The following is a 9939-nucleotide window of genomic DNA, read 5'->3' on the forward strand; positions in this document are numbered from 1 at the left end:
GTCATCGTCCATCATTTCTGTGTTGTGACCTTTACCAACAAGAACTTGTTGATTGCTAACGAGAAAAGATGTGGATAGAGTCTAAACGACTCTTTAATATCTTAACTGGACTCAAAAATTAAATGATTTTATTATTTCCTCCCCAATAAAACTCAATTTATAGTCAATATTACAAATATTTTTTTAGTCTAGATGTTTTACCAATTTCTTTGAATATTTTCTCTACCATAGACTCCTTCTACAAAGCATTAAGTTCAACATTGATAGTCAACTCAACGCAGTAGATTAGAGCAATGGATGAGGAAATCCAGTCATCGAAACATTTTTACAGAAGGTAGGGGGCTCTGTTATAAGTGACATTGAAGGTATTGATCAAAACTAAGCTAGTAATGTAGCTGAGGAATTCAACCAGAACATAGACATAGATAATGCTGAAGCCTTCTCCCAACAGCAAATACTTTCAGAAAAAAGCAACACAGGACGTGTTTTTTGCTTCTATCTGATGGTTGTGTAAAAATGTCGCTAGAAATGTGTCAATCAGATACTAAAAAGGTCCAATAAGCAGATCCATAGCAGAGAGACTTCCTGTGATCAGACGTTCTGTTCGAGAACACGCTACAAAGATGAAAGATGTAATGATGATAGAGAGGAAGTGGTAGACCGTATGACGTGTGCTCAACGGAAGTTACAGTACGTAGTAAGCAAATGATCAGAAGACTTGCGTGGGGCAACAAAAGAGCAATGGGTGACAGTTGAGTTTTAGGAAATATCAGAGGAACTGCTGTTTTTAAGGAGAAACAATAGCAAAAAAATAGTCTAGTAGCCTATAGTGATGTAGACAGAACAGGTGACACTCCAGACAGATGCAGTACTACAGGAACGCTGCTTTATGTACATGGAAAACCAAGAAATAATCGATTTTAAACATTATTTTGCAATAACTATCTTAAATGTTGGAGAGCCTTTTCCTTCCTAAAAGAGTGAAAGAGGTCAACATTGCAATTTACCATTTTTTTTTTATCTGTTCAACCTGAGTAAAAATGGTGATGTTGAGAGGTTTTTATTTTATACTCCCAAGTTGAGAATGTGCTTTCAGTATCATTAACAAAATCCAAGAACATGCTTCATAGGTTAATTGCTGAGTCTAAATTGTTCCTAAAACCAAAGTGAAATACTGCAATAGTCCAGGGTGGTTGGGATAGGCTCCAGCCGCCCCATCACCCAAAAAGGAATTAAGCGAGTTTGGAAAATGGATGGAGGCATGGATTTCATGTTTGTTATTCACCACTATGAGCTTCAGGTTTAGAAGTCAGAGATACATATACTACACATTCCTACTCCCAACTCGTCATATATGGACATATGGTTAGGGCTCCCTACATGTCACTTTTTGATGTTTTTGGGTCGCCAACTCGTCAATGGCTGTTCTCCTTAAATCACGGGTAAACAACCATCAGGATATGGAACTGGTACCAGGTTAAGGTTAGGGTACCGGTCCGTGTCCTGAGGATTGAGGCACCCTATTTACAGCCAGCACGTCAAAAAACGTTGAGTTGGGGACACCAAAAATGCCAAAAAGTGGCACACAAAGTGACCACACCATACGTCCATTTATGACAAATTGGGAGTGAGAATGCGTTGGAATATAACGTCTTGATGTTAAGTGAAAAAAAACATTTTCAGTTGTTCTTTTCTGGAAAATAGTTCTTCACTGATTTTGTCAGTGAGGTTGCGTTCAAACCGGGAATGGACAAGCATGTTCAAGAAACTGCTCCCAATTAAAAACTCTATATGAATATTCGCATTTCAGGAAATTATACGACACAAGTTCTTGAAATATCAGAATAGAGCTGTGAAAGAAAGCCTGGAGCAAGATTCATGATATTTCGCACCAAGCTTCTTCCAACTGCACTAGTATAAGGTAGCGAAAGTCTAGTGTGAACAAGTTCAAGAACCAGGAGTGCACCAGAGTGCAGACTTCTACATTATTAAATGACTCAACAATCCCCTTCATTAATCAAACTACAAACAATAGGAGGGTTGTGTTCATTTGCCAAACTCCATCACAGCTGAGTGCAGATGGTGAGGGGAAGAAAAGCCAGAAAAGTTTGACAAGCATCCATAATGCAAACAATCACCCTTGACTTTGGCAGAGGCAGCAGCCGCTGTGGGTCATTTAGAAAGCACCTTAAGGGCTAAAAATGGTACCCAGATGACGGATAGTTCTATGCATTTCATCATTTCAATTTTTAATTATTATTATTATTTAATAGGCTAAAACATGAATTGTTTCTCACTCTTTGGCTTGCATTGCCACATAGAAGATACATGATTTCCCCTCCATATTTTACTAATCACTGCATCAATTTTAGAATAAACATTTTATTGTTAGAAATTTAAAAGACAATGTGGATTTTAAGTAAATCTTTGACACCAGAACAGAAATAGTGCACCCAAACTGTCACCCCTTGTTTACAACAAAGGCTGGACACTGGAAAAATGACTGAACAGAGCAAGTCGCTCACTCAAGTCAGTGATGCAGATGAATGTCTGTCAGCGGCGTGGCTTAATTATGGACGCTCATCGGTCACAATGACAAGTGGACTTGGGTCGCCACTTTCTGCAGACGTCCCCTTCTAAAGCAAATGTTCATCCGCGACCTCATAAATCTTCATCAGTGATTCATGACTCACTTCAGGAACATGCACCTTCATCACAGAACCCATCCCTCACTGGAAGTTGTGCACTGTTACTGTTGGAGTTCAAAGTCTCTGCATAGAAAAGAGACAAAGCCAGAAGCTGTACCCACGTCATATCACTCGTTCCATTAGGCCAGATCAATTTCTACGCTTCGACAGAGCGTCGATTATAAAACCCTGATCCATAAATGATTTTATCTTAGAAACAATTATTAGTTATTCTGATAAAGATTTGTTGCATCCAAAAATTGCACTTTCAAAAAATTTCATTTTTTTTAACCAGAGACAAAAGCCACAAGTGCTGAAATCTGCCACCATTCATAAATTTGCACAAATTAAGAAATCCTTGTAATGCCTAATTTGTCATTGCAAATGCTGATAAATACTTACATCATTTTTTATTTTTATCCAAGAATTACGAAAATTATCACAGTGACTTTTCCTACGAAACCAATTTTTTTCTTAATCTTGACATCAAATCTGCAAGTGTTATTCGCCTCTTTGTGTTACATGTTCCACAGAAAAAGTGTCAAAGATTATCAGTTGTGGTAAGACCTCACTGTACTACAGAAGGCTGTTGACTCAGCGGGTGGGGTGTTTTTCCACTGCATGTAGAGCAAATTATGAAACTTGATATTTTTAAGAAAAGCACAAAAATTTTAAAATGCAGAACTACACTGTATGTAACGCTTTGAAACTGTTTTGCAATCATCATGCTTTTCACAATTCAAACAAGGAGATAAAAATTGTCTTCACCTTATGGAGAAAAGGATCACCAATGTTACACAAAATCACACTTAGGAGCAAGAAATTTTTGGGTTTTTTTTTTTTTGCAATGAAATACATTTCTTAAATCTTACATTTTAGCTTCCAAATTACTTAATAAATGTTGAATTGTATAAAAGGTTTGCCAGAATAAAGTTGAAGTTGTTATTAAGTGTCAAAAAGAATTGGCAAATATTTTTTGGTTAAAAAAAAGGAAAAAAAGGTTAAATTAAAGAGAAAAAAAATATGTTTGTTTCTGAGAATAAACTATGATGTCAAAAAACAAGATATTTTACAAAAAATGCCGAAAGTTCAGAAAATACATTTTTACAGCCAAATTTAAATGAAAAAAAAACAACAGCGTTAACAAAACTATTGCCGTTTTGACGAATCCTTTTAAAGTCCCACTCTGATCCTCTTTTGATCTACTTTTAAAGTGTTTCCAGTCGTGTTTTTAATATGATTATGCAGTTTTTAGGTTTTGTTTTGTTTTTTTAATGGTGTCGCGTTCTAAGACATTCTTTCTTTAAAGTAGCAGGAATTCAATGGAAATTTGCCTTGGAGTTGCGGGCGCAACCATTGAAGTAAAGCCACCCCGGCCCCTCCTCCCGTCACGTACGTGTTAGCATGTTTTCACGCAAGCTTACAACACCCAACCTAACATTACTGGTGGGAGCTTGTCGTTCACCCAGCGCATTTTCTATGCCCTATTTCCAGATTCATTTTTTGTCTATTCCTGATTAACACCAATCTAAATAAAATTTACTCAGAAATGCAGTTTTAGCTTAATTTTCTTTAAGCGTTTCCTCCAATATCAGAAAAATGCCATAAGAACATGTTAAAAACATGCTTTTAATCAGAGCGGGTCTTTCAATGAAGGTATTTTGCTCTCAAAAAGCACAAAGATACTAAAATATTTGGAAATATATCAATTTCTTTTCAGTGAGCTAATTACTAACAACAGGTTTATTTAGTTTTTCATGAGGAAATTAAAAAGCACAAGAAGAAATCTCTTAAGGAGCAAAACTTTTTTTAATAAGAGTCAAAATTGACAAAAAAAACCATTCAAAAGAATCAAAAGATAATCTCAAGTATTGTCAATGCTTTTCAGATGCACCTTGTCAGAAGTAGAACATCTAGAAACAACAAGTTTCTGACATCAACAACAAATCTTAACTTATATTTTCAATTCAGGCAAATGCAAATTTTTCAGAAGTGACTTATTCAGATGGACCTTAAGGACAGAAACCCTTAAAAATGCACCAAAACACTCCTCTCTACCCACTAGAGGGCTACCCTGCAGCTGGAAGCCAAACAAGCAGGAGCATTTAATGACAGACCAAACCGTCTGACTGCAAAGCATCATTTGCAATCATGGTGAACCCTCTGAGTTTGGTCACAGCCGTGCTGCCGCATATTTTGGCTGTTGCAACGACAACTGAGTGCGTGTACATTCTGGTGCAAAGAGGATGATATTTCATAGGTTTCTATGTCTATTTGTTTGCTTCTTTAAAATAAAAGAATGCTGTTTACTGTAGGTGGATCATCTGCATGAAACTGATCACACAACATGTACTAAACAACAAACATTCCTTCTAAATTAAACAACCACTTCACAAGTTCTTAAGCCCAACAGATGGCTATAGTGGGTGGACATGGTGCTTCTTGTGAATGATCTACAATTTTGAGGACTAAATATCTATCTTAGTACACCACTCTCCATGCTCTCTCTTCTAAAGTCATACAATGCCCACAGCTGTCTCCAGCAATGTGTTACAAGATCATGGGCTTCCAACGATGGTGCCATGGTGCAGCTGATTCAGGCCAACGTGGGTTAACTGGAAAGCCATGTCAGAACTTTCCACGGGTCAGGAGGAGGGAGTGGCACGTACGGCTTGTCAAGATGCTGACTGCTTTGAGCCCTGCAGCAGAGACTGAAATAAAAGACCCCTAAACGGGAGGTCAGACGCTTCATTAGAGAAATGCAGACTGCTGCTGCAGGCGGGCTGAGAAAGGTCATGTAAAAAGGCAGGAAAAAAAGGTGTCAGGCTTGTCAGGGGGGGTAAAGAAACCGTGATGATTACTGAGATTCTAGAGACGGCATCAGCTGCTCTAAATGGAGCAAAGCGTCCCAGACAAGCCTGTGCTGTCACAAAAAATAAGAGTGATCTGGGGCAAGAGGACTTTGACAGAAATTCAGGCCATGAAACTTTTTGAGAATTTTGGTAAATAAGTTTTATGAAAAGCTTGCAAAAATAAAAGCTTCAAGTGCAGAAGTCATCAATTTAATGTGATTTTAATGTGTATTTGGTCAGAAAACTTGAAAAGAAATAGCTTTAAATCAGTGTGTTCGTTCTCTACTGACCTTAAACTATGAATCTGAAAAGGGCACGGTCCTGCTTGTGTTTGCTGCCAAACGCTTCCCAGCTCTCCCTGACAAAGGGACCTTAGAATCAGCCCCGTGAAATCCAATTCACACAGATTTGATCTGTGATCTTCTCACGAGAACTGTCCAAAAAAATAAGGCTTCAGTAACAAAGCCTTTCCCGTCTTTGTGCGGCTGTAATTAAAAGTCAACATCTGCTTTGTTATTGGAGGAAGCAATTTCTGGTGGACAGATTTCCAAGAAAAAGTTCATCTCAAAAGCCGAGCTTCCTGCTGTGATCCCATTTCAACAAAATCAAAGTCAGACAGAAAGCCTCCCTTTCATAAGAGTTATGGGGTGAACTTTTTTTTCCATTCGCAACTCGCTGTCCTTTCTTTGTAAATGAATACTTCATTGAATCATTACGGACAATGAAGCCAACTCCAAGACTGGATGGAGGGGAAACTCTGCAGCTCCTCTCGTGTCGGACAGAGCAATTCATCATAGTGACTCAGCCACTCCACAGAAATCTGCTGTGGGAGAGATGAAATGAGTACAAGCAAAACAAAGCGTGCCTGCTGGAGGCCACGCGCGCTACACCCTGTGTAAATCATCCTAATCAGCCGTCCCACCATCTGGATAATAATATATTGCAACGAGAGACAGAACCCTCGCCACATTCAAAGCGCCCACTGTGTGTCTCAGCTGCCCACATAGAAGTAGAGGACTTGGAAAATGTTGCACATTTTGGTCAGGATATGCAAAGCGTATGTTCATATCCATAGAAAAACAGTAAGTGGTGAAACGTGTCCTTTATCAAAGCCAGGTTTGACTGTACAAGAGTTAAAGTGCCACTACCATGATCTTTTGATCTGTTGTAAAAGCGTTCTCAGTGATCTTTTGATTACTTTTAGGAAAAATCTGTCGTTTTCTGGGACATAGTTTCTGTAGAGCGGCAGGAGTTCATTAGTTGTAGGAGGGACCGTAGGTGTGGAGTAAGCCTGCCCCTACTCCCCATCATCCATTTGTTTACATGCTCTTCCACTAGATTACAGCCCCTCACAACTCCAACCCAACATTAGTGTTGCAACAAAAATGGCGAGTAATATTAGAACTAAGCTGTACAGTTTTGACAATTTGAATCAATAGAAATATGCTATTTTTGATGTTAATTTTCCTTAGATATGTCCTCCATCATGAGAAAAATGTCATCAAAACATGTTAAAAACATGATTTTCATGACTTATTGATCCCCTACCTCACATACTGTTATGAAGTTGGGGGAATAATTAACATTTTCATTAGATATATAAAACATACTAACTACCCTGAGGAATTTAGCAGATGGAAGTTGGTTGAATAAACCAGGGCCTGGCGTTCGATTCCCTCTGCTGCTGTGGCTTCGTGGGTTTAGATTAATATTGTTATGCTAAAAATCATTATTACTATTACCATCAGCTATATGTGCCATAATTCATGCACTTTACTATTAACGTGTTTGAATTAAAATTAAATAACGATTAGTTGCAGCTAGAAGTTTGAAGCTGTGGAAAGTATGGTGCCCTGGGGTTCTGCCCTCTATTCTCATTTACTTCTCTTCTCCTCTATTCTTTATTATGAATTTTATTAAGCCATCTTTGCTTCTGTTTGGTGTAATTCACGTGTTTTTCCTCTTTTGGAGTGGGAGGGATTTCAGATGGATCATCTTTGCTCCTGTCGTGGACCACGTCTCTGGCTCGTCGTGACTGTAGACCTCGTCCCCCACCTGTCCCCCAGTTCTATCTGGATGAACACTATTCAAATATGTAGTTATAGAGTTAGATAAGCTAATTCTTCTTCAACAGTCCTGGTACATCGCCAGTCCATCCTGGGAGAGGATCTCTCCTCCATGTGGATATATCTCTGAGTTTTGTCTTTTTTTTTCTAGAATTAGTTTTTTTTAGGAGTTTTTCCTCACCAAGAAGGGAAGGGATAACCTGTTTAGTTTAGTCTGTTTGGTTTTGCTCAGCAATCAGCTTTTGTTTTATGACAGACTCTGCCTTTGTATAGTTACTGGTGTGAACCCCAATGAGACAATTGTTTGTGATATTGGGATATATAAATACAATTGAAATACATTTTCATTTTTAACCTTTCTGTATAAACATATTTTGAACAAAAAAATGTGCTGGAATTAAAATCTATTGTATTTTCTCATTATAAATGTGGCAAAGCGAGGCACTAAAACGTTAACTCCATAAATAAATCTGCATCAACATGCACCAGTTCAGTTAGTGGCAATACGCTCCCACTTTCACCCAGAAATATGTGTGAACAACTCTTTCCTATTTGCTTCTTCATCACTCACTTTTGTCCAATCACTGCTTATCTGCAGCAGAGGAAAAGGGTGGCGGCGTGCTGGTCTTTCTTGTGTTTACTAATTCACAAACTATTTGCAGCTAAAAAGAAAATAAAACAGAACTTTTGTCAAAAAGTAATAATTAAAATAACGACTTAGAGTGTTTTTATTTGATAGGTAAATTTGAGTGATTTAAATGTAAAGAATTTATTGGAAAAACATATAAATTAAGATGTTAAATTAGTCAGTTTGCAGCATTCTTCTAAAAAAGAGAGAAAAAATATTTTTCTGTGTTTTGTTACTGACAAAAATATACTTAAATGTTTTGCTAGTTATTTTAAACATTTGCAAACATCCTGATTTCATAATTGCATGCTGATTAAACATATCCATCAGTCGCATTAAAGGCTGTAGGAATCTATAAACTCCAAGATTACAATTTTGGGAAAGATTATTCAGCAGGTGCACTATTTCTGTCTTCATCAGAAACGTGTAATCATTCCAGCATGACAGTGAGATGTTGTAATACAAGATTAAATTATTTTTTAAAAAATGATTTAGATTTAAAGTGGACCATTCCCTTCCTCTGGGGGGCTTTTCCTGCTCTCATTGGCCAGAACAAAATCCTTTTGTTTTGGCTGAAAATCCTGCATCTCATGGAGAAGCTGAAACCTTTTAGATCACATCTAAACTCAAAATATTTTTAAATCTGGTTTCTGCAATATGTATATACATATAAAGTGATGTCAGTGTGACTTTTGATAAATAAAAAAGTTCGATTTGAATACATAGCTCGCTATTCATTCCCTATGAGAGCAGCAGGCGCCTGTTCCCTGAAAGGAGTCCGTTATGTCAGTGATGTCTCCGCGCTGAGGCTTTGGAGAGGACGCACGCAGACGCGCACATCCAAAATGAGCCAAAAACTTTTCCACGCGTGCGCCCGCTCCCTCCGGTCCAGAGACCAGCAGGAGGGCAAACCCCGGGGGCTCGAACTTCCTCCAAATGAGCTTGACAGAAGCAGACCTACCGTCAGTTTCATCCCCTGAAAGCGCTCACAACCAGATTGAAGAACTTCCCGCCGGCGCCGGCGTTTCTACCATCATCCATTGGAATCCGCGTGAACCCCCTTCATCTGATGCGCGTCAGTATTCCTCCGCGTCCGGTGGGGATCTCTCCGTGTCTGCGGTGACAGGCGGCTGGAGGGCTCGGTGTGAGCTGCGGAAGCCTCCGCCGAGTCTCCGGCTTCACTGGTGGAGAGGGTGAGGGGTGCGAGCGGGGGAGGGAGCTGCGCCACCCCCCACGATCATCATCATCATCAAGATTCACACATCCTGTCGAATGAAAGACAAAAGTCTGCAACAGGGGGTTCAAAATAAATCTAACTTGAAATAGTACAACGATGTTTATTTTATTTTATTAATAAATTGGTAACTTTTGTTCATTTAATGAACTTCCAAATGGAAAACAATTAAGTCATGGTGAATCAGGTCTTTATTTTTTCATATTTGCATTATTTTATTAATTTTAAAAAACTTATTTTTTATCGCTATTTTAATATATTCTGTAACTAACAAAATAGCTAAAGGAAACATCTTAGGGTATATTCAGATTACCTCCTACTTGAGATTTCAGTTTCTAACCAAAACCTGGAAACGAAACCATGTGACTAAAGATCTCTTCAGTCATTGGCCAGGAATTAAGGGCGGGGCAAAGCAATCAAGGAAATCCTGCCTTTTGCCATCCTTGTCGGAAAGGTCACTAAAGTCTGGTTT

General features: G+C 38.5%; 1 protein-coding gene across 1 annotated transcript in view; it reads right to left on the reverse strand.

Moving 5' to 3' along the window:
- LOC112154681 (carbohydrate sulfotransferase 15) overlaps positions 1-9463 on the reverse strand; it is a 38071-nt gene extending 28608 nt beyond the window's left edge. The window contains exon 1 of the mRNA XM_024285812.2: positions 9195-9463. The gene's annotated coding sequence lies outside the window, so the exon portion shown is untranslated. The remainder of the gene's footprint in view (positions 1-9194) is intronic.
- Positions 9464-9939: the final 476 nt, after the last annotated feature.

This window comes from Oryzias melastigma, linkage group LG19, assembly GCF_002922805.2.
Source record: "Oryzias melastigma strain HK-1 linkage group LG19, ASM292280v2, whole genome shotgun sequence".
NCBI lineage: Eukaryota > Metazoa > Chordata > Actinopteri > Beloniformes > Adrianichthyidae > Oryzias > Oryzias melastigma.